Below are 24,599 nucleotides of genomic sequence, written 5' to 3'. Positions count from 1 at the left end.
CAAAAAGGTCCCATGGCACCTTCCAGAATGATAACCAGTTGTGATGTGAGGATACCAGGAAACAGAGAATCCACCTCTTCCCTGGGTAATTTGTTCCAGGGTTTAGTCTCCCTCACTGTCAAAAATGTGTGCCTTACATCTCATTTGAATTTCTCTGGCTTCAACTGACAGCCGTTGGTTCCTGTTGTGCCTTTCTTGGCTAGATCGAAGTAGCCCTGCCCCATGAAATCCGATCTCTCCTGGAATCCCCCAAGCCAGGAGAAACCAGCAGGGTCCTCCTAGCTGTTTGTCTGCTGGGCTGGGGATAGCAGATGCACCAGAGGCATGCAGAAGAGAGTGCACTGCATCAGCCCTGCATTGGGCTCAGGGGTTTGGCCTTGGCAACTTCTGCTCCAGTCACATCTCTGGGTGCCTGGGCTCAGGGCTTCTGACCCCCGTGGCTGCAGCTAGGGCTGGGGTGCTGAACTCAGGACTTTCATGCCCCTACCCACTTCTGCTCACACTCTGGGTGCCTGGGCTCAGGGCTTCTGCCCGGCATCTGCAGCTGGGGCTCAGGGCTTCCCTTGCACTTCCTTCTGGGGCTAAGGGGTCCATTTTTAAGGATGCCACCAAATTGGCCCTTGTCTTAATTTGCCAGGGGACTAGTAAGTAGGAGCCCCCAGCTGAGCTGCTCTCAGAAGCAGGGACCACTCGCAAATGTTAGAACCTCCTCTAACTTCAGAAAGATTCTTGGCTGCTGCCCTCAGAGCCCAGGTCTGAAGGCAGCACAGAAGTGAGTGTGGCAATGCTGTGACCGCCCCACAACAACCTCTGAACTCCCCCACAATCTCATTTTGGTCGGGACCCCCACCAAAGAAAATGTCATTGAGATGGTCGTGTTCCCAAGGAATGTGTCAATTTCAAGGAATCAACATTTCCCAGCTGAAAACAAATGTTCTCCTGGAAAACTTTCATTTTTTTTCAGAGTGGTGGCCATGTTAGTCTGTATCAGCAAAAACAATGAGGAGTCCTTGTGGAACCTTAGAGACTAACAAGTTTATTTGGTCATATGCTTTCGTGGACTAGAACCCACTTTATCACATGCATGGAGTGAAAAATACAGTAGCAGGTATAAATACACAGCACATGAAAGGATGTGCATTGCCTTACCAAGTGGGAGGTCAGTCTAACGAGACAATTGAATTAAGAGTAGGATACCAAGAGAGGAAAAATCACTTTTGTTGTGGTAATGAGGGTGGCCCATTTCAAACAGTTGATAAGAAGGTGTGAGTAAGAGTAGGCGGAAATTAGTCTGGGGGAAGTTAGGACTTTTGGCTGCAGAATTTTATTTCATTTTTTAATGAGACTGCGTCTCTTAGGTTTTGTGGCACACAAGCAGAGAAGTTTGCAAGACATTGCAAACTTCCAGCAAGAACAATAACACACAAGAGCCCCAAAATCAGAGGGAGAGAATATAAGCTACTGTCTATAACAGAGAGGCACAATTCACTGTGTACCTGCTGACTGACTGCTGCTAAGCCCCCACTGAGCTGTCTAGCATACAAGTAGGTCCAGGAACCGTGCCCAAAATTTAAAGTCGCAGTATTCAATTTTAACACAACCACAAATACACCAGAGCCTCCAAATTTTCTGTTTTACAAGGTCTCTCCTTGTTTTGGAACACTGAGTTCTAAACATGCCATGGGGAATTTGAATCAAATTTCAGCTACTAATTAGTATGTGTTTGGAACAATCACTACTGTGCATTCGGTGTTATGTTGTTGGTTTCTTTAGGAAATTTGGGGAAACAGGAGCACTGGGATAGCCTATTTCCACCCCACACACACTGCACATTTGCTGCCCACTGGTGCTGCCTGAGCAGTAGCATTGTGACATCAGAGATAATCCACCACTCAGCGCTCCCTGCCTCCAGCTCCTTGTCACACCTGGGGAGAATGACTAGCCCCTGGCTGCCACGGCAACAGCTACCTTTGACAACTGATTGCCCCCTTCTTACCAGAACATCATCACAGAAAGGAAGTTTGTAATGAAACAGGACCAGATTTGGACAAGCAAGGCAGCCGCCTGCTGCGCTCATTTGGGTTTGTACTGTGGTACAGTACAGTGTTTCTTCTCAAAGGGCCAGTGTGTGTTACTTTCCTTAGTAAGGGCTAGGTGAAAGTGATATGCAAAGATCCAGCTCTTTTTCTTGGATATTGTTTATCTGCTTCTTACAAATTGAGGATTGGAGCTTAGAACTTTCACGGAAACTCAAGTTGCATGAAGTGAGTTTTGTTTTAATATAGTTTAATTTAATTATTTTCAATACTGTGTTCAACACAGCACTGAGTGGTGAAAAGGGACCTTCACAAATATAAGAATGGCAATAAAATATATACTGAAAACAGCAGATGATTAAGAGGTTCATTGTTTAAACAGCACTTATACAATAGTTTTTCTTTCTATTAAAAAAACTAAGGAAATTAACAAACCAAAACCCCTTCATTTAATGTTTCTTAGTTTAGCTTTCAATAATAAATTAAGCTGTCAAATAATTCGGATATACAAAGTCAGGGTTTTAAAAAGGATTAAAAGGTTACAACTTTTAGAATTCTCAGGTTAGCAAATGTCCAAATAAGTGTTGCCCTGGCACCCTTAATTCAGTCATCTTGTGCCTTTGCGTGATGATGCAGATTTTAGTTACATCATCCCATGTTGTTTTTTTCCCGTCAGGACACTGCCTTATTCAGTGCACAAGATTTTCTGCTCTGGGGCTGTGTATTGAAGGAGTCTGTTGTCTGTAGGATCCCTGCCTTATTTATTGCAGAGTTAATGTTGTGTGGGAAACGCTCATTCTGGTATTTCCTAACTTGAAAGTGCTTGACTTTGAAACCTTTTAATCCTTTGTGTATTTTCTATTTTTTAAGGCTTACAACACTGATGAGACCAACCTTTATGACAAAGGGTATTTTTTTTTGTTTGTGACATATCTATTATTTTTCTGTTTAATGTCAATAGTGTGTACTTTACAAGACAGAAAAACTAAAAACACTCCCTAATACAAAGACCTCATGATCTAAGGAAGACGGACACATACAGAGAAACCAGCATGTGTAAGGACTGGGAATTTCTTTTTCTCTCTTTCTTTTGAAGTCATTTATACTTAATTATTATTATTTATTAGTAAAGAAAGGGTGGTGCATTGGGGAAGTTGTGTGGTGAGGATGTTCCATGCAGAGGGAACAATATGGAAAGACACGAAGAATAGAATGGGAGAAAGAAACACCCATGGTATTGGTGCTAGCTGTACTGGTAAAGCAGAAAGGAAGGGAGGTGATGTAGAAAAGGACAAGATTGCTGATTATGGCCTGTCTCTGTGAATAGTCCTGTACTGGGGTGGTTTGTCATTTTAAGGACTGGAGGCCTTAGCTCAGCCAACCCTAGCTGCTAAGAAGGCCCACCTGAACACAGATCAGCTGATTCTCTTACTGATCATCTGGGAGCAGAAGAGGAAGTGGCTGAGAGAATTGCAGGAGCTGCAGAGAAAGGAAGGAGCAGCAAGGAGGGCTAGATACAGAGTCTGGCAATAACCTTGGAGGAAAGACCCCGAGAGCAGAGACTAAGGCCAGCAGCAAATTTGCCTTATGCTGTTCTTCTCCTTTTGGTTTGTTGTCTCTGGAAAATAAATAAAACCCAGCTGGAAGGGCCAGTAAGACTGATCTGTTGTGAGTGCAGCTGTGGAGTTTGGAGGAGGGAGAGATGGATTGCAGGGTGCTACAGATAGACTCAGGCCACCAGGGGATGCTTGGGAGGAGGTCATGAGCAGGGGAGGAGTGGGGTTTGGGAGGAGACTGCTCTACAACAGGGCCAAATGGGAACCCTGAATTTGTGCACCCACCTTCTTTCCTTATGTTTCAAGTTCTAAACTCCAACCTGGTCAGAAGGCGGTTGTTCAGAACCATTCATAAGTCACATTTAATTGGGTGCAAAGTTACACAGGCACAAGGTCATGCCCCCAGAGTTCAAATAAATTGGAAAACCAGCATCATACGTTGCATGTAGCACCCTGGGCCGGCAAACAGGATGGAACATGGCAGGTACCATTGCTGGACCAGGCTTGCTGCATACCGGGGAACAAGTCATGCTCTCCGCCACACTGTTAGAGCCCCTTGGGAATCAATGATGAGAATGATGTCAAAACTACTCAGGACCAGCACAGTATAACCACATAATAATGCAAGGCTGGCCATACCTTGACCTTCCCCTGGATTGCTCCAACCTGCCTCATATGACAGGTGCTGGGTCAGGGAGCCAGGGGATGGGTTTTACATCAGCCACAGAGCCCATAGCTCCTCAGTGGCAGAAAACTTTGCAAAACTTTTAAAGATAATGCATCTACATGTGATTATCCCCTGTCCCCAAGAGAAATATAGTATATTTTAATGAGTCTGCCCATGCTTGTCTTGATGATCAGATCTAAAAAGTGCAACAGGGATTCTCTCTCAAAACGATGCTATGCCAAACATTAAAACATACTTCCATCCTATACTTTGAAATCATGAAAGACAACATCTCTCAGAAGGTAGGAGTGAACATTATTACCATTACAATAGAACTGAATTCTCCTTTTATTTTTACATCGGGAAAACCTCTCTTCAAGTTACCTTGCCCAAGATAGAAATTTGCAGAAGTCAACTTGTTGATTATTGGAATCTGAAATGCAGCCATATTTTTCTTTCAGGATAAAATTATACTCTTGAAGGGGCACTGCTCTCTGGTGAGGACATCAGAAGATGTGAGAACAGAAAGGAGATTGTTCTGAGTCTTTCACATGACTTCTCTCTCGTAGTCCATACCTTGGGTGACTTTCTGAGTGGATTATTGACATGTTCTCTGTCATGAGAAACTCAGCCCAAGCACAGATATTGCCCAATGCAGCTATCCACTAAATTGAGGGGATATTACACCTAAGAAGAAATCCTGGGTCACTGAAACTAATGTGAATTTTGCCATAGACTTCAGTGAGGCCAAGATTAAATATGTGGGGAGTGATGGTTGAGCATTCTCACTGGGGACTCTTCTAAACCTGGAGGTCATTTCCCTGGGTACGCAGGTCAGAACTCTGTGTTTTCAAGGCACAGTGTAAGGCTCAGCTCTTTCTCTGACTGCTGTGTGGAGGTTTGGTTGTGGTGAGCTGAGTCCAATGAAAATAAATCATTTCCGTGAATTGAATGGGCTTTCAGTGATATGGCCAGCTCAGTTGCTCTACTGAGCATTATGTAGAATGTGTTTACATTCGTCTTTTCCCTGATGTTTTTAACTCCATCTTTCCTTCAATTATATAAAGGGGAATTCGACAGCCTCTTTTGAGAGAACTTTTTGCTTGCAGATAGATAGATAGATCTGAGCTGTATGAACAGACAGAAGAGCTCTTTTAGCATCAATCCTGCTCTTCCTTTAAAAGTGGGGGTAGGAAATAGTTACATTATAGCAAATTTCTATTAAGCTATCTGATCGCTGGTTCAGAGTCTCTCTTGAGAAGGAATTTGGTCTGCAGGGGCATTTGGCTTCACCGGTCTTTTTATGAAACACTGAATAAACACACAGTAATTGCCAGATTGGATCAGACCTGAACTCCATCTAGTGTCTTGTCTCTGATAGTGGCTAGTACTAGATGTTTCAAAAGAAGGTTTAATGACCTTTAATAGTGAGACGTGGAATAATCAGCCCTTCCCCGCATCTCGCCCTGAACTCTAATAGTTAGAGATTTATTTAAGCCCTAAAGCATCATGTTAGTATCCCTTAAGCATCTGGATCTATACACTATGTTATATAAAGCTGTCAAATCCCTCCAGTTTCTTTGTAGTTCTGCTTAACAGCACTCCTAGGATCTACAGACATTTCCCAACTTCTCAGCTCACCCATAATACAAGCTCAAACCAGCAAGGTACTGAACATGCTGCCCGCAATCCAAAGAAACATATAAGCACATGCTTAACTTGAAGCAACTTTAAGAATGTAAGAAGCCCCATTGAAATCAACATGCTTAAAATTCTGGGTGCTCCACTACATGAAAGATGGAGATAGATTGGAGAGAGCTCAGAGGACAGCAACAAAAATAATGAAAGGTTTAGAAGTGGTAGGGGATGGTCTAGATGACCTCTTCAGGCCCTACGTTTCTGTGATTGTATGAAAAGATAATGCAGCTGCCTAAATGTTCTGCTGGACTGAGGCAAGCTCCACACAGGATTAAGGCTTAAATGACCTATTCTTCTTTGCTTGGACGCATTTGATGAAAGAAGTCAAGTCCTTCTTCCTTGGTACCTTCTGTAGAACTGCACATTAACCAAGCTGCTTTTGAAGTTAAATAATCATTTTATTTGTAATATTTGTCTGAATGCCGACTGACCTACATGCTATTTGGCCACAAACAAAGAGTGGGTAAAGAAATAAGTGAAACATGTGTGTATGTACGGCATGTGTATGAATATGTACACACACACACACGCACACACACTTTTTCTTCGTCTTTGGCCACAATAAACATACCACACATACATACCTGCTGATCATACTCAATGTTCTCTACCTTTTTCCTTGCCAGGGGTGTTATGAATGAGACCCACGACATTCTCATAATTTCACAAACTGGAATGTGTGACATGAGCTAAATACAATTAACGATTTCATGATTTGGCAATCACTATTGTGACATGGGCTGAGGAAAGAGGTGCAGTGAGGATATTGACATAGGATGAAACAGGTTTACAGGCAGTTTGATCCCAACTCACTAATCATAATAGAATATTATTATTCTTATCTCTATAAAGACAGGTTAAAAGGTAAATCTATTGAGACAACATTTTTTCTTATCATTATAAATATATGTTTCTGAAAATATGTTCACTGTGGTTAATTTTCTCACAAATATTCACGCCTGGCTACACACTTTTAGTCTGATCATTAGAAGTGTATGTGTGGTAATTTTTCAGCAGCCAAAGAACAAGAAGCTGTAGGACTTAGTCAGCATGGCTGTAGTGTCCAGAAGGGATACATTTAGAAGTTTCATTTTTGAATTATTTCCTCAATGAATGTATGTGCATCCTGTGTACTGCCTGGTAGCCAATGATTTAAAAACACGAAGGCAAATTTAGGTGCTGGAAACTGTCACCCAATAACCAGACAGTGTGATGCAAACTGTGTCTTCCTCCTACCCATGTTATTGTTCCCAGGTATAATGGAGATCCACGGTTTCTAAGCCTACACTGATCAGTGAAATTAAAATATGAGCTGAATCAGGGTCAAAATGTGTAAATCAGACTAAATGGCAGGGTAATGCACTTTCGTAGAGATAAAGGATTTTTTTTCCCTCAGAAGAAGTGAAGGAGTTCTGGGTTTTCCCATCAGTTGTTACAGGTTCCATTAAATGACTCAAAGGGTCTCTCTGCATATGACCACAGTTCTTTATATTAGCATACACCATTCGCATAAGAACTAATGCCTTCCTTTATGGTTGATCCCGCAGCGAGCACCCAAGGCTGAATGGATGGCTGGAGGAAATTGTTCGGCAGTGACCGAGTTCATTCTCACAGGACTGACAGACCATCCAGAGCTGCAGGTCCCGCTCTTCGCGATGTTCCTAGTGATCTATGGTATCACCCTGGTGTGAAATCTGGAGATGATGGTTTTAATCAGGATCAACCCCCGACTTCACACCCCCATGTACTTCTTCCTCAAGAATTTGTCCCTCATGGATGCCTGTTAATCCACAGTCATTGCTCCCAAGATGCTAATGAGCTTCTTAGCCAAGAGGAAAGCTATTTCCTACACAGCTTGCATCATCCAATGTTTTAGCTTCATATTGTTTGTCATCTCTGAGTGCCTTCTGCTGGCAGTAATGGCGTACGACCGTTATGTAGCCATCTGTAACCCGCTGCTGTACACAGTCATCATGTCACCAAAGCACTGCCTATGGCTGGCAGCTGGTTCATATCTATGGGCCTTCCTGACCTCTGTGATACACGCGAGCGGTTTGCTAAGATTATCCTACTGCCACTCCAATATCCTGAATAATTTTTTCTGTGATATCAACCCACTTCTAAAGCTCTCCACTTCTGGCACCTATGTCAACGAGCTACTTGTTTTGCTCTTTGGCAGTCTGATAGAGGTGATCAGCATTGGGACCATCCTCATCTCATACATCATACGTATTGCAACTGTTCTGCAGATCCTCTCCATCAACGGCAGGTGCAAAGCCTTCTCCACCTGCACCTCCCACCTGACGGCCGTCTCCATGTTCCATGGGACAATTCTCTTCATGTTCTTCCGACCCAGCACCAGCTACGTGCTGGACACAGACAAAATGGCCTCCGTGTTCTACGCAGTGCTGATCCCCATGCTGAATCCCCTCGTCTACAGCTTGAGGAACAAGGATGCGATGGATGCCCTGAGGAGAGCAATAAAGACAAAATTGAGGGCCCATTTTCCCCCAAAGGGTGTGTTAATAGGAAAACCAAATCCTTTAACGGCTGCTCTGCACACATAGGGCTTTTCTCCACTATGGGGTGGATCAATGCTGTGACCATCGATCCACTGGGGGACAATTTAGCAGGTCTAGTGAAGACTCACTGGATCGACCCCGATTGCTTTCTCATTGACTCTGGTACTCCACCAGAATGAGATGAGTAAGGGGAGTGAAAGGGAGAGTTTCTTCTGTAGACTCAGCAAAGTGTGGACCCCGCAGTAAGTAGATCTAAGCTACATCTATATGAGTTACACTACTAACAAAACTCAAATTATGTAGCTTAGATTGACCTGTTCCCTTAGTGTAAACTAGGCCATGTGCTCTGATTCAGAAAGTCCATAAGCACATGTTTAAGTATGTCTCCCTTTGACTTCAATGGGACCTAACCATATGTTTAAAGTTGAACTTGTATTTAAGTGCTGCCTCAGACAGAGATGGTTTTCTGAGTAGACACCTTATGTGCATAAAAAGGCCATGTCAGTTATTAAATGATGGTTTGGCTCCCCTGTACCGATAGTAAAATACTTTGAAATTGATTTTTCAGTGTAAAATGTAAGAGTGCGATTTGAATACTGTTTAGAATTATTGAATAAAAGGGAAAGTTCACACTGCAACAATGGATTCATGAGCAATAACCAGAACTGGTTTGATACTCCAAAAATATTGACAGATATTTGTTCAAATAAATTTTGTGATTTTGCTTCAATCAGATCCACAGCCCAATTCATCTGTTTTCCTGGAGACACTTGTGTGCGTGTAATTATATTGAAAACTGTGTCTGTTGAAAGGGAGAATGTCATGAATGCTCACTCAGATATAATATTTTGTCAGTACTCACACCACCCCCACCCCACACACACGCACACTCTTTGGTCACCTAAACTACCTGATCTTTAAATGCGACTCCTAAACTCACAACTTTTACAGACACATTTTCAAGGATAGGTTTCAGAGTAGCAGCCGTGTTAGTCTGTATTCGCAAAAAGAAAAGGAGGACTTGTGTCTCTAAGGTGCCACAAGTCCTCCTTTTCTGTTTTCAAGGATAGTCATTGTTGGTGAATGCCACGGTTATTGGGATCTCAATGTAAAAATCCTTGGGCCCTATTTTTCTAAGTGCTGAGTACTTGCAGCTCCCCTTGACTTCAGCTGGAGTGATGGATCTTTTATTTCTGGAAATGAGGGATCGAGGGGACTGAAGTTGGGCACCAAAATCACTGGCCATTTCTGAACCTTTTCAGCATGGCGAATTACAACAGTGAATACCTGAAGCACCAGTCACCTCAGGGTAAGTCCACACTGCAACGTAAGCCCAGGGTTTGAACTCATGCTCAAGTCAACTCAAGCCCCCTTCCATCTCCACATAAATTGCACGAACCAAGGGCTCAAAGACCGGGTCTGAGGACCCACAGTGATAGAAGGTCTGAGCCTGAGTCAAGCTAAGACCCAGGGTTTATATTTTTTATTGGTGTGCAGTGTAGATGCAGCCCCTCTGGACTCCTGCTCTGGGATTCAGCCAAAAGTATCCCAAAGGCTGGGTTTCTTTGTCCTCTGGACAATAAAGTGTTCCCACACTGCACCACGAACAAAGAGCTAGAGTGGTCACATTTTGGAAGCATGCTGGGAACTCTGGGATCTGGGTGGTTGAAATGGGGATCACATAATGCCGTGTGGATGCTGGAGCCCCAGTTTGGGACCCAGGGTACAACAATCCCTAACCTGGGGTTCCAAATGAGTGTAGATTCTCAAACCCGATGTTAACAAACTCAGGCTCTGCAAATGTGAGTTCTTCTAGCCCAGGGCTTACACTGCAGTGTAGACATGTCCTCAGAGAGCTAGTGAGTCACTGTGGTGTGGCTGTGTGTTCAGCACAATGGGGCTCTGGTCTCGGTTTGCACCTCCAGTCACGACTGTAAAAGTGAGAACATTGAACTACGGGCAAGTTTCAAACACCTGCCAGGCTCCTGCTAAGATCCTTTGATTTCATACGTAGGACGCAGCAGAGCTCCCCTCAGGAAATGGAGAGATTGAACTAATCTGTGGAATCCCAGCCTAACCCCTAGGCCTGCTGCCTTTCAGACCCATGACACCCAGTCAAAACCCCTCTTTTTCCTGTAATTTGCTCTCTTCTGCCTCTGGCTGCTGCCACCCCCTTTCTGCCCTCACCCATACACCGTTTGGTTTTATCTGAGCCCAAAACACAGCTCAGACCCAGGGCAGGGGACAGAGCAATTTTAAAGGCTGGGGAGCCTCCTGCATGGCCTACAGAAGCAGCGGAATCCTAGAGCTGTGCAGGCAGAGGAAGGGGGCAAAGAACAGAGCCACACCCAGCTACCAGCACCAGCCATCTTAACAGAAAGCATCACCCAGCCCATCACATAGAACCATAAGACTACTCATACGGCATCAGACCAATGGTCCATCTAGGCAAGTGACCTGTCTTCCACAATGGCCAATGCCAGATGTTTCAGCGAGAATGAACAGAACAGGGCAATTATCCAGTGATCCATCCCCTGTCATCCACTCCCAGCTTCTGTCAGTCAGAAGTTTAGGAACATCTATAGCATGGGATTGCGTCCCTGACCATCCTGGCTAATAGCAATTGATGGACCGATCTTCCAAGAACTTATCTAATTCTTTTAAAAACCCAGTTATACTTTTGGCCTTCACAACATCCCCTGGCAATCAGTGTCCTCTTCACAGCTCTACTGCTGACAGCTGAAATTCTTCTTATACACCTCAAATATTGGCTTGTGTTTTAGGGACTGAGTTCCAGACCCTACGTTGTTGTATACTTTCATTGAAGTCACTTGAAGTCAAAGGAGCTGCACAAATGACAGCAAATGAGGATCTGGCCCTGAAAATAAGGAGTTGTACTGATACATCTTATTTTTATTACTTAGTTTATCCAAGGGAAGGTCAAGAAGTTCCTTAAGCATGCTATATATGTGCCTGTGTGGGACAAAGATTTCCAATAGGGTAAAGATCTTCAATTCTGCAGACAGAGGCATAAAATTCAGTGACTGGAAGCTAAATAAACTCAGTCAAGATATGAGGTGCACCTTTTCTTCCTGAGGGTAATTAATTATTGGAACAAATTACTTATTACTGTGGCGGATGTTCCATCACGTAATGTCTTAAAATCAAGGCGATATATCTTTCTATATCATATACTATAGCTCGAAGAGAATTCATGGGCTCAATGGATAACTTAAGGGGTGAGGGACTTGTGCCTGTCTTATAAAGGAAGTTCAACTAGATGAAGGTATTGTTCCGTTCAGCATGTTTAAGTCACTTTAAAAAAATCTAGGAATCTATGAGTCTCTTTATGTCTTCCCAACACATCTTGATCTCTGACCTATAATGATACAGAACAATAACCCTGTTATCTCTGTTCAGAATATGACATTTCTTGCAGCAGCTATTCGCACATCCCATAACAGTGTGGAAGTGGAAACACTGAGCGAAATCCTGCGCTTAACAAGGCACGTATAAATCTGGAATAACTTCATAATTTCACTGGCTTAACAATGGCATAAGCGCCTGAGCCAAAGGTGCTGAACTCAATGACAGCTTTCCATTGACTTCAGATCAAGGCATAGAATTTGATGCACTACTTAACTCTTCCTTGTTGGGAAGAGTCATCTCTGCCTATATCTCCTCCCATCCTGAACCAGGAACTGGGGGTCTTGCCAAGATGCACCGATACAATGCAAGGCTGTCTCAGTCTCACTAGCTGCAAGAAAAGGGAGTTCCCAAAGAACAGCAGCAAAAGGGTTAAGGAGCATAAAGTTTAATTCTGCAGACACAAAACTATACTTCTCTGCTAATAATGCCCATTGCAACTGATGTTCAAGAGATGTCTTCAGATGCTGGTATTTACATATTCCCAATATATTTGATTATCATCATTATGTTTATACCCATGAGAATATCTAGTGTTGCAGCAGGTGAACGAATACTTTGATCAATACTGAGAGCAAAAGGCCAAACAGGAAGGAAGGGCCGGCAGTCTGGGTGCTAGCCTGGAATTTAGAAGTCGAGTTAAATTCCTATCTCTGACACAGCTTTGCTGTGTGACCTTGGACAAGTCACTTAGCCCCTCATTTAAAATTCTGTAAAATGGGGTTAATAGCACTTCCTTATTTCACAGAGGTATTCTGAGAACACATACATTAAAAGGTTGTGAGATACTCAATTGTTGCAGTAGCTGGAGCCATTTATGTGCTTTAGATACATTGCAAATACCTTACTTATGTTGGGGAATGCTGATCCACATGAGCTGTCCCATTCACTACTGCAGGAATAAGATGTCACCACTCAATAAGTGTCCAGTGATGTGGCTCAGACAGATGTAGAAAATGGTTACCATTATCAATAAGAACATTCCTATAACCGAGCCATCAGGACGCCTTTGGTGTGGTGTGTGCGTGTCCTTTCTAGTAGACACTACACCTGACATTCATAGCACAGGGCATTTTTGCATGAAAAGGAGATAGAAGGGAGGGGAGTTGAATTAATAAGAAATTTGTCTCATATGATTTCCCAAAGGCCTGCCCCTTCCTTTCCTCCTCTGTGGTAAATATCCTAAACTCTGGACTGAGACATGAAGGATTCCATAGGCCAGCTGCTTTGAAAACAATCCACTGTCTGATTCAGAAATGACCATTAAAAGGAAGAGAGACAAGCTATGGAATAAAGCTGTGGATAGAGGTGAAAGCATTTGAAGAAAATCAGGGACCACCTGTGACAGGGTGTGGCCAGACTGCACCATTTTGTGGCTATATTGTGCTGAGTAGGCCCTGAGTAAATTTAACATTGTTACATAAGAACATAAGAATGGACATACTGGGTCAGAACAAAAGTCCATCTAGCCCAGTGTCCTGTCTTCCAATGGTAGCCAGTGCCAGGCGCCCAGAGGGAATGAACAGAAGAGGTAATTATCAAGTGATCCATCCCCTGTCGCCCATTCCGAGCTGCTGGCAAACAGAGGCTAGGGACACCATCCCTGCCCAGCCTGGCTAATAGCCATTGATGGACCAATTCTCCATGAATGTATCTAGTTCTTTTTTGAACCCTGTAATAGTCTTGCCTTTCACACCATCTTCTGGCAAGAAGTTCCACAGGTTGACTGTGCATTATGTGAAGAAATACTTCCTTTTGTTTGTGTTAAACCTGCTGGCTATACTTTTCATTTGGTGACCCCTAGTTCTTGTGTTATGAGAAGTAGTAAACAACACTTCTTTATCTACTTTCTCTACACCAGTCATGATTTTAGAGACCTCAATCATTTCTCCCCTTAGCTATCTCTTTTTCAAGCTGAAAAGCCCCAGTCTTATTAATCTCTCCTTATATGGAAGCCATTCCACAACCCCAATCATTTTTATTGCCCTTTTCTGAATCTTTTCCAATTCCAATATATCTTTTTTGAGACGGGACGACCACATCTGCACACAGTATTCAAGATGTGGGTGTAGCGTGGATTACTATAGAGGCAAGATGATATTTTCTGTCCTATTATCTATCCCTTTCTTAATTATTCCCAGCAGTCTGTTCGCTTCTTTGACTGCCCCTGCACATTGAGTGGATGTTTTCAGAGAACTGTCCACAATGCCTCTGAGATCACTTCCTTGAGTGGTAACAGATAATTTAGACCTCCATCATTCTCATCACTGATTCCCAAGGGGCTGTAACAGTGCTGCGGAGAGCATGAATTGGTCCCCCGCATGCAGCATCCCTGCTCCCACAATGGTACCTGCCATGTTCATACAATCATAGAATATCAGGGTTGGAAGGGACCTCAGGAGGTCATCTAGTCCAACCCCCTGCTCAAAGCAGGACCGATCCCCAATGAAATCATCCTAGCCAGGGCTTTCTCAAGCCTGACCTTAAAAACTTCTAAGGAAGGAGATTCCACCACCTCCCTAGGCAATGCATTCCAGTGTTTCACCACCCTCCGAGTGAAAAAGTTTTTCCTACTATCCAACCTAAATCTCCCCCACTGCAACTTGAGACCATTACTCCCTGTCCTGTCATCCGCTACCACTGAGAATAGCCTAGATCCATCCTCTTTGGAACCACCTTTCAGGTAGATGAAAGCAGCTATCAAATCTCCCCTCATTCTTCTCTTCTGTAGACTAAATGATCCCAGTTCCCTCAGCCTCTCCTCGTAAGTCATGTGTTCCAGTCCCCTAATCATTTTTGTTGCCCTCCGCTGGACTCTCTCCAATTTTTCCACAACCTTCTTGTAGTTTGGGGCCCAAAATTGGACACAGTACTCCAGATGAGGCCTCACCAATGTCGAATAGAGGGGAACAATCACGTCCCTCGATCTGCTGGCAATGCCCCAACTTATACATCCCAAAATGCCATTGGTCTTCTTGACTACAAGGGCACACTGTTGACTCATATCCAGCTTCTCGTCCACTGTAACCCCTTGGTCCTTTTCTGCAGAACTGCTGCCAAGCCATTCGGTCCCTAGTCTGTAGTGGTGCATTGGATTCTTCCGTACTACGTGCAGGACTCTGCACTTGTCCTTGTTGAACCTCATCAGATTTCTTTTGGCCCAATGCTCCAATTTGTGTAGGTCCCTCTGTATCCTATCCCTACCCTCCAGCATATCTACCACTCCTCCCAGTTTAGTGTTGTCTGCAAACTTGCTGAGGGTGCAATCCACACCATCCTCCAGATCATTAATGAAGATATTGAACAAAATCGGCCCCAGGACTGACCCTTGGGGCACTCCGCTTGATACTGGCTGCCAACTAGACATGGAGCCATTGATCACTACCCGTTGAGCCAGACAATCTAGCCAACCTTCTACCCACCTTATAGTGCATTCATCCAACCCATACTTCTTTAACTTGCTGACAAGAATACTGTGGGAGACAGTGTCAAAAGCTTTGCTAAAGTCAAGGAACACCACGTCCACTGCTTTCCCTTCATCCACAGAACCAGTTATCTCATCATAGAAGGCAATTAGATTAGTCAGGCATGACTTGCCCTTGGTGAATCCATGCTGACTGTTCCTGATCACATTCCTCTCATCTAAGTGCTTCAGAATTGATTCCTTGAGGACCTGCTCCATGATATTTCTGGAGACTGAGGTGAGGCTGACTGGCCTGTAGTTCCCAGGATCCTCGTTCTTCCCTTTTTTAAAGATTGGCACTACATTAGCCTTTTTCCAGTTGTCCAGGACTTCCCCGGATTGCCATGAGTTTTCAAAGATAATGGACAATGGCTCTGCAATCACATCCGCCAACTCCTTTAGCACTCTCAGATGCAACGCATCCAGCCCCATGGACTTGTTCATGTCCAGCTTTTCTAAATAGTCCCAAATCACTTCTTTCTCCACAGAGAGCTGGTCACCTCCTCCCCATGCTGTGCTGCTCAGTGCAGTAGTCTGGGAGCTGACCTTGTTCGTGAAGACAGAGGCAAAAAAAAGCATTGAGTACATTGGCTTTTTCCACATCCTCTGTCACTATGTTGCCTCCCTCACTCAGTAAGGGGCCCACACTTTCCTTGACTTTCTTCTTGTTGCCAACATACCTGAAGAAACCCTTCTTGTTACTCTTAATATCTCTTGCTAGCTGCAACTCCAGGTGTGATTTGCCCTTCCTGATTTCACTCCTGCATGCCTGAGCAATATTTTTATACTCATCCCTGGTCATTTGTCCAATCTTCCACTTCTTGTAAGCTTCTTTTTTGTGTTTAAGATCAGCAAGGATTTCACTGTTAAGCCAAGCTGTTTGCCGACCCAGGGTGCCCTTTGCAATCTACGATGCTGGTTTTCCAATTTATTTGAACTCTGGGAACATGACCTTGTGTCTGTGAAACTTCACAGCCCAATTAAATGCGACTTATGGATGGTTCTGAGCAGTCACCTTCCAACCAGTTGGAGTCTAGAACTTGAAATACCAGGAAAGCTGGTGGGTGCACTAATTCAGGGTTCCCTTTTAGCCCTATTGTAGACCAGTCTCCTCCCAAACCCAACTCCTCCCTTGCTCATGACCTCCTCCCAAGCACCCCCTGGTGGCCTGAGTGGTTCTGCAGCACCTTGCCATCCATCTCTCCCTCCTCCAGACTCCACAGCTGCACTCACAACAGATCAGTCTCGCCGGCCCTTCCAGCTGGGTTTTATTTATTTTCCAAGTAGGGTGACCAGATGTCCGGATTTTATAGGGACAGTCCTGATTTTGGGGTCTTTTTCTTATAAGAGCTCCTGTTAAGGTTCCTTCCCCACTCTAAACTTTAGAGTACAGATGTGGGAACCTGCATGAAAGACCCCCCTAAGCTTATTCTTACCAGCTTAAGTTAAAAGCTTCCCCAAGGTACAAGCTTTGCATTGTCCTTGAACAGTATGTTGCCACCACCAAGCGTTTTAAATAAAGAGCAGAGAAAGAGACCACTTGGAGCTGTCTTCCCCCAAAATTCACCCTGCACCCCCTTTCCTTGGAAGGCTTGTTAAAAATCCTCACCAATTTGTACAGGTGAACACAGACCCAAACTCTTGGATTTTAAGAAGAATGAAAAATTAATCAGGTTCTTTAAAGAAGAATTTTAATTAAAGAAAAGGTAAAAGAATCACCTCTATAAAATCAGGATGGTGAACACCTTACAGAGTAATCAGATTGAAAACAAAGAGAATCCTTCTAGGCAAAACCTTAAGTTACCAAAAGAGACAAAAACAGGAATATACATTCCCTCCAGCACAGCTTATTTTACCAGCCATTAAATAAAAGGAAATCTAACGCATTTTCTAGCTAGATTACTTTCTAACTTAACAGGAGTTGGAAGGCTGCATTCCTGATTGGTTCCCAGCAAAAGCAACACACAGCCAGCCAGACCCTTTGTTCCCACCCCCTCCAGATTTGAAAGTATCTTGTCCCCTCATTGGTCATTTTGGGTCAGGTGCCAGCGAGGTTACTTTAGCTTCTTAACCTTTTACAGGTGAAAGGGTTTTGCCTCTGGCCAGGAGGAATTTATAGCGCTCTATACAGAAAGGTGGTTACCCTTCCCTTTATATTTATGACGTGCCCCCAAATCACAGAAACACTGGCTGTGATTTCTTCCTGGAGCTCTAGGAGAAAACAGAGTTTATAGGACACATGCACCTCTAAATATACTACTAACAGTATAAAGACTAACAATATTTTCCACATCTCAAGGATGATTTTAACCAGTTGATTCTGGGAAACTTTCATGGGAGAGTGCATCAGCCACTTTGTTAGAAGCACCTGAAATGTGTTGTATGTTGAAATCAAAATCCTGGAGAGCTAAACTCCACCAAAGAAGTTTTTGTTATTTCCCATGGTGGTATGAAGCCACTGTAGCGCAGCATGGTCGGGTTTGCAGGTGGAAACGCCATCCCCAGACATATGGGTGTAGCTTTTCCAGAGTGTAGACAATGGTGTAACATTCCTTTACACTGATTGACAAGTGGTTTTCCCCCTTAGACAGCTTCTTGCTGAGAAACATGACAGGATGGAACGCCTGATCCGGTCCTTCCTGCATTAAAACTGCTCCCACAGCACGCTCGGATGCATCAGTGGTTACTAGGAACTGTTGGTCAAAGTCTGGGGCCCTTAGCACAGGGTCAGACATGAGTGTCGCTTTAAGCTGGTTAAAGGCCTTCTGACACTCTTCAGTCCACTGAACTGCATTTTGCTGTTTCTTTTTGGTTAGGTCTGTCAGTGGGGCGGTGATTTGGCTATATTGTGGTAAAAATCGCCTGTAGTATCCGGGCAAGCCTAAGAAGGATTGGACCTGTTCCTTTGACTTTGGGCCTGGCCACTTTTGGATAATACCCACTTTGGCCTGGCGGGGGTTGATAGTTCCTTGACCCACCTGGTGTCCAAGGTAAGTCACTCTGTTTAGGCCTCTTTGACACTTTTTAACCTTAACAGTTACTTCGGGGTTCTGAGGGAAAAAATAACATGGGATCATATAATTAAAATTTACATCATCATGCAAAGGCACAAGATGACTGAATTAAGGGTGCCAGGGCAACACTTATTTGGACATTTGCTAACCTGAAAATGCCCTAAACTGTATAACCTTTTAATCCTTCTTAAAACCTTGACTTTCTATTTCCTAATTATTTGATGGTATAATTTATAGTTGAAAGCTAACCTAAAATGTTAAATGAAGGGTTTTGGGTATGTTAATTTTCCTTAGTTTTTTAATAGAAAGAAAATCTATTATATAAGTGTTGTTTAAACAATGAAGCTCTTACTCATCTGTTGTTTTCAGTATATATTTTATTGCCATCCTTATCTTTGTGAAGGTCCCTTTTCACCTCTCAGTGCTGTGTTGATCAGAGTATAGAAAGTAGTTGAATTAAACTGTATTAAAATAAAACCCATTTTATGCAACTTCAGTTTCAGTGAAAGTTCTAAGCTCTAGTCCTCAATTTGTAAGAAGCAGATAAACAATATCCAAGAAAAAGAGCAGGAATTTTGCATCTTATTTTCACCTAGCCTTTACTAAGGAAAGTAGCAAACAATTTATCTTTGAAAAGAAACACTGTACAGTACCACAGTACAAACCCAAATGAGCACAGCAGGAGACTGTCCTGCTTATCCAAATCTGGTCCTGTTTCATTACAAACTTCCTTTCTGTCATGATGTTCTGGTAAGAAGGGGCAATCAGTTGTCACAGGTAGCTGTTGCCATGGCAGCCAGGGGCTAGTCATTCTCCCCAGGTGTGACAAGGAGCTGGAGGCAGGGAGCGCTGAGTGGTGGATTATCTCTGATGTCACAATGCTACTGCTCAGGCAGCACCAGTGGGCAGCAAATGTGCACTGTGTTTGTGGGTGTGTGTGGGGAGGGAAATAGGCTTTCCCAGTGCTCCTGTTTCCCCAAAAATTCTAAAGAAACCAACAACATAACACTGAATGCGCATGAGTGATTGTTCCACACACATGCAAATTAGTAGCTGAAATTTGATTTAAATTCCCGATGGCATGTTTAGAACTCAATGTTCCAAAACAAGGAGAGACCTTGTAAAACAGAAAATTTGGATGCTCTGGTGTATTTGTGGTTGTGTTAAAAATGAATACTGTGACTTTAAACTTTGGTCACGGTTCCTGGACCTACTTGCATGCTAGGCAGCTCAGTGGGGGCTTAGCAGCAGTCAGTCAGCAGGTACCCAGAGAGTTGTGCCTCTCTGTTATAGGTAGCTTCTCTCCTTCTGATTTTGGAGTTCTTATGTGTTATTGTTCTGGTCTTAAGAAACAAATTAGCGAGACATTGCAAGTTCCAGCAAGAATATTTTATGTTTCTCTATCTTCTCTGCTTGTGTGCCACAAAACATAAAAGACACAATCTCATTAAAAAATGAAATAAAATTCTGCAGCCAAAAGTCCTAACTCCCCCCCCCGCCACTAATTTCCCTCGACTCTTACTCACACCTCCTTGTCAACTGTTTGAAATGTGCCACCCTCATTACCATGACAAAAGTGATTTTTCCTCCCTTGGTATCCTACTATTAATTAAATTGTCTCGTTAGACTGACCTCCCACTTGGTAAGACAATGCCCATCCTTTCATGTGCTGTGTATTTATACCTGCTACTGTATTTTCCACTCCATGCATCTGATAAAGTGGGTTCTGGCCCATGAAACGTATGCCCAAATCAATGTGTTCATCTCTAAGCTGCCCCAAGGACTCCTCATTGTTTTGCTGATACAGACTTACAGGGCTGCCCCTCTGAAAAACATTGAAAGTTTTCCAGCAGAACACTTTTTTCAGCTGGGAAATGTTGATTCCTTGAAATGGACACATACCTTGGGAACATACTCCTTTCAATGACATTTCGTTTGGTGGGGGTCCCGACCAAAATGGGATCGTGGGGGAATTCAGAGGTTGTTGTGGGCGGGGGGGGGGGGGGGGGGCGGTCACAGCATTGCCATGCTCACTTCTGTGCTGCCTTCAGACCTGGGCTCTGAGTTCAGTAGCCAACAATGTTCTTGAAGTTAGAGGAGGTTTCCAGATGTGGAGGTGGATCCCTGTTGCTGGGAGCATCTCAGCTGGTGGCTCCTACCTACTAGTCCCCTGGCAAATTAAAGCAAGGGCCAATTTGGGGTCATCCAGAAAAAATGGACCCCTGAGCCCCAGAAGGAACTGCAAGGGAAGCCCCGAGCTAGAGCTGCAGATGATGGGAAGAAGCCCTGAGCACAGGCACCCAGAGTGCTGGCAGGAGTGGGTAGGGGCATGAAAGTCCTGAGCTCAACACCCCAGCCCTGGCTGCAGCCAGGGGGGTCAGAAGCCCTGAGCTCGGGAACCCAGAGACATGGCTGGGGCAGAAGTTGCCAAGACCAAACCCCTGAGCCCAACACCCGGCTGATGCAGTGCATTCACTTCTGCATGCCTCTGGTGCATCTGATATCCCCAACCCAGCAGACAAACAGCTAGGAGGACCCTACTGGGTTCTCCTGGCTGAGGAAATCAGATTTCACAGGGCAGGGCTAATTCAATATAGCCAAGAAAGGCACAACAAGAATTAACGGCTGTCAGCTGAAGCCAGAGAAATTCAAACGTGACGTAAGGCAAACATTTTTGACAGTGAGTGAGACCAACCACTGGAACAAATTACCCAGGGAAGAGGTGGATTCTCTGTTTCCTGGTGTCCTCATATCACAACTGGTTATCATTCTGGAAGGTGCCTTTTCGTGAATTACAAGCAATTGGGCTTAATATGGTGGTAAGTGTGTGAAATTTCATAGCCAGTGAAATAGAGGCCGGATTAGGAGTTCAAATAGTTTCGCAATCTATATCTGTATGGGAAACCCAGTGTGGGGTGAGGAATAGACTCTGCTGTTTTACTGGGTGGCCTGCTTGCTCCCTAGAATCAATAATGAGCAAGTGGGGAGATCCAGGGTGCAGCTCAAACATCCATCCAGGCTGGCCAGGGGCAGACATCAGGCCTGCAAGGGAAAGGTGAGTGTGGCAGTGACTTCACAAAGGCCTTTGGCAGGAACTCAGCCTATTGGGCAAAGATGATGAGGCGGCTGTGACCTCACAAAGCTCCCTTGACAGCAGCCTGGCAGGACAGGGATGCGGGTCAGGGGGAACCTTGGAGACCCCTGTAGCCTTGCTGCAGCAAGCCTCCATCTCGTGGTCTCTCGGTGAGGACCAAGAGACAATTGGTGTGGAGGAGATTCTGTGGGATTTTTTTTATAATTTCAATCTGGATTTTGTGGAAAAAAATTGTTATCTGTGTAGAAGGTAAGAAAAACATAGGCTCTAAGTAGAAGATGGGGGACTCTATCCAAGCAGATTCAGAGGCATCACCACCCTCCCAGTGAAAAAGTTTTTCCTAATATCCAAGCCTTCCACACTGCAACTTGAGATCATTGCTCCTTGTTCTGTCGTCTGCCAGCTCTATGAATTTCATGAGAATCAATCTTTCATTAGGAAAATAATTCAAAAATACAAATACAAAAAACTTGGAGTAAAATCAATCCATCCTGATCTTTTGTATCTGGGGGTGTGGGCCTCAGAGGCCAGACTGAGAACCTCATTGGCTAGGAACACCCAGGAAGCCAGTAGAAAAATTCCAGTCCTCTTAGCAACCAAGCCTCCATAATCCAAGGAACACCTGAGGGCTGTGGGAGACAGAGGGGTGTTGAGAATGTCTAATTCATGACTGAAAATACAGAGATGTGTTATTGGCTTTGGAATGGGGGACAAGTATCAAATCCATCCGGGTTGTTGCCCCAAACAACCATCACTCATTGTCCTTTAGCGCACAAGGACTCTAATATGCCTGACATGCTCAAATCTCTTGCCTTATTGGATTTAGAGAATTTTCTCCATCCCCATGATACAGACAGAGAGAGAAAAGGTGTGACCTTTCTTTGGTCATACACCAAAGTCATGCTAGAGCTAGAAAGAGAAGCATAAGAAAAAAAAAGTTGTATGAAAATATTTTGCATTTAAAACGGATTTCTTAAACAAAGGAAATTTGAAGGGTGGTGAGTGAACTGAAATGATACGTTCTAGTCTCCACATGTTTCTAGATTTAGGAATTCGTAGATCCATCCCCTGATACCTAGTTTTTATCCATAGATTGAGGGAGGAAAAGAAGTTTGCCTGTTTTGTGAACTCCCAATCGCTTTCTTGAATTTCAACGAACTAGTCATTGAACTGAACTCTTTCAACAAACTGAAAGGAAGACAATATTTTCTGCACCTTCCAAGGAAGCTATTGCTGTCCAAAGCTGGGTTAGCGTTTCAGCTAACTTTGCTTTCAGGGCCTTAGCTATCACATCAGTGGTGTGACTGTCTTTAAAACTTGGCAGTGAACATGTTCCACTTTATGTTATTTTTCCTCTTCTATTTAAACTATTTAAGAGATTGTCATAAATTTCTCTCTTAATTTAAAATAGATGGGTTTTTTTGTCAAGCTGGGTCATACAAATCTCTAAGGATGAAGATTCCACCACCTCCATAGGTCACACTCAGAGCCAGGGAGACTGGGAATAGAGTAAAATTACCAATGAAAGCCAGGAGTCCAGACTCCCAAACTCCTGCCTCAGTCACAACAACAGGTCACACTCAGAGCCAGGGAGACTGGGAATCGAGTCCCGCTGGCACTTCCCAGCTCTAGAAGGGCGTGTTCCTCTAGTGGTTAGTGTGGGAGCCTGTACAAAGGCGCCATCCCCAGCTCTATCCCTGACTCCCTTTGCGACCCTGAGGCAGTGGCTTCTCCTGCCCAGGCCTCTGTTTCCATCAGTGGGGCTGGGGACACTCCCCTACAGCCCTTGGGTTGTCACGCTTCAGGAATGTGCTTGAGGTACGAGGAGACCTGGAGATGGGAGGTGTGCTGCTGGCCGTAGGTCAGTGTTGTGAACCCCCGCTTGCTAGCCTGGGTTTCTCCATCCCCTGGCAATAAAGCATCATCTTCTTTTCACAGCCACTTTTGATCTCCAGGCTTCTACCCCCTGCCCTGCTGGCAGGGCATTGGGCAGCACCCTTTCCAGCCCACCTGGGTGCAGAAGATTGAGGAGGAGGGCAAGAGACTAGGCCTCGGTGAGTATCTGCCACCCAGCGCTTTCCCATCTAGAGCAAGTGAGTGGAGTTCTCCAGAGCCATCCCCAGTGTGGTGGGAATGGGCCAGCAAGAGGGCTCCCAGGCCTTCCCTTGCAGGAGATTGTTCCCCACGTCGAGAGTCTTTGGGGAGGGCAGAACCTGCCAGGTGCTGAACACGCACAACCGCAATCAGTGAAATCAGTGGGAACTGAGGGCGACTGCTCCCTTCCAGCATTGGCACCTTGTGAACTTTCGCTGGGGACTGTCCGGGTGCTGCTCTTTCCCTGGCCTGGGAGGGAGCGGGGCCTACTGGGGTGGAGGAAGATGCTTCTCCAAACTAACAGAGAGCCCCACTGCTCTGAAAGGACGAGACTCCCCTGGTGTCACAGGGCTCCATTGGTGAGGGATTTCAGAGTAACAGCCGTGTTACTCTGTATTTGCAAAAAGAAAAGGAGTACTTGTGGCACCTTAGAGACTAACCAATTTATTTGAGCATAAGCTTTCGTGAGCTACAGCTCACTTCATCGGATGCATACTGTGGAAAATACTTCAATCTCTCTGGTCACGCGATTACAGACATGAAAGTTGCGAAATTACAACAGAAAAACTTCAAATCCAGACTCCAGCAAGAGACTGCTGAATTGGAATTCATTTTCAAATTGGATACAATTAACTTAGGCTTGAATAGAGCCTGGGAGTGGCTAAGTCATTATGCAAGGTAACCTATTTCCCCTTGTTTTCCTAACCCCCCCCCCCGACGTTCTTGTTAAACCCTGGATTTGAGCTGGAAATGGCCCACCTTGATTATCATACACATTGTAAGGAGAGTGATGACTTTAGATAAGCTATTACCAACAGGAGAGTGGGGTGGGGGAGAGAAAAACTTTTGTAGTGATAAACACCCATTTTTTCATGATTTGTGTGTATAAAAAGAAACGTCTTCTGTATTTTCCACAGTATGCATCCGATGAAGTGATCTGTAGCTCATGAAAGCTTATGCTCAAATAAATTGGTTAGTCTCTAAGGTGCCACAAGTACTCCTTTTCTTATTGGTGAGGGAGAACGTTAG

At 44.3% G+C, this 24,599-nt stretch overlaps 1 pseudogene; it reads left to right on the top strand.

The window, feature by feature from the left end:
* Positions 1-7,525: 7,525 nt before the first annotated feature.
* Positions 7,526-8,524, top strand: LOC140912805 (olfactory receptor-like protein COR4; annotated as a pseudogene).
* Positions 8,525-24,599: the final 16,075 nt, after the last annotated feature.

This window comes from Lepidochelys kempii, chromosome 6, assembly GCF_965140285.1.
Source record: "Lepidochelys kempii isolate rLepKem1 chromosome 6, rLepKem1.hap1, whole genome shotgun sequence".
Taxonomy (NCBI): Eukaryota; Metazoa; Chordata; order Testudines; family Cheloniidae; genus Lepidochelys; species Lepidochelys kempii.
Note: the sequence above shows the minus strand (reverse complement) of the source record. Positions and strands in the feature narration are given on the sequence as shown.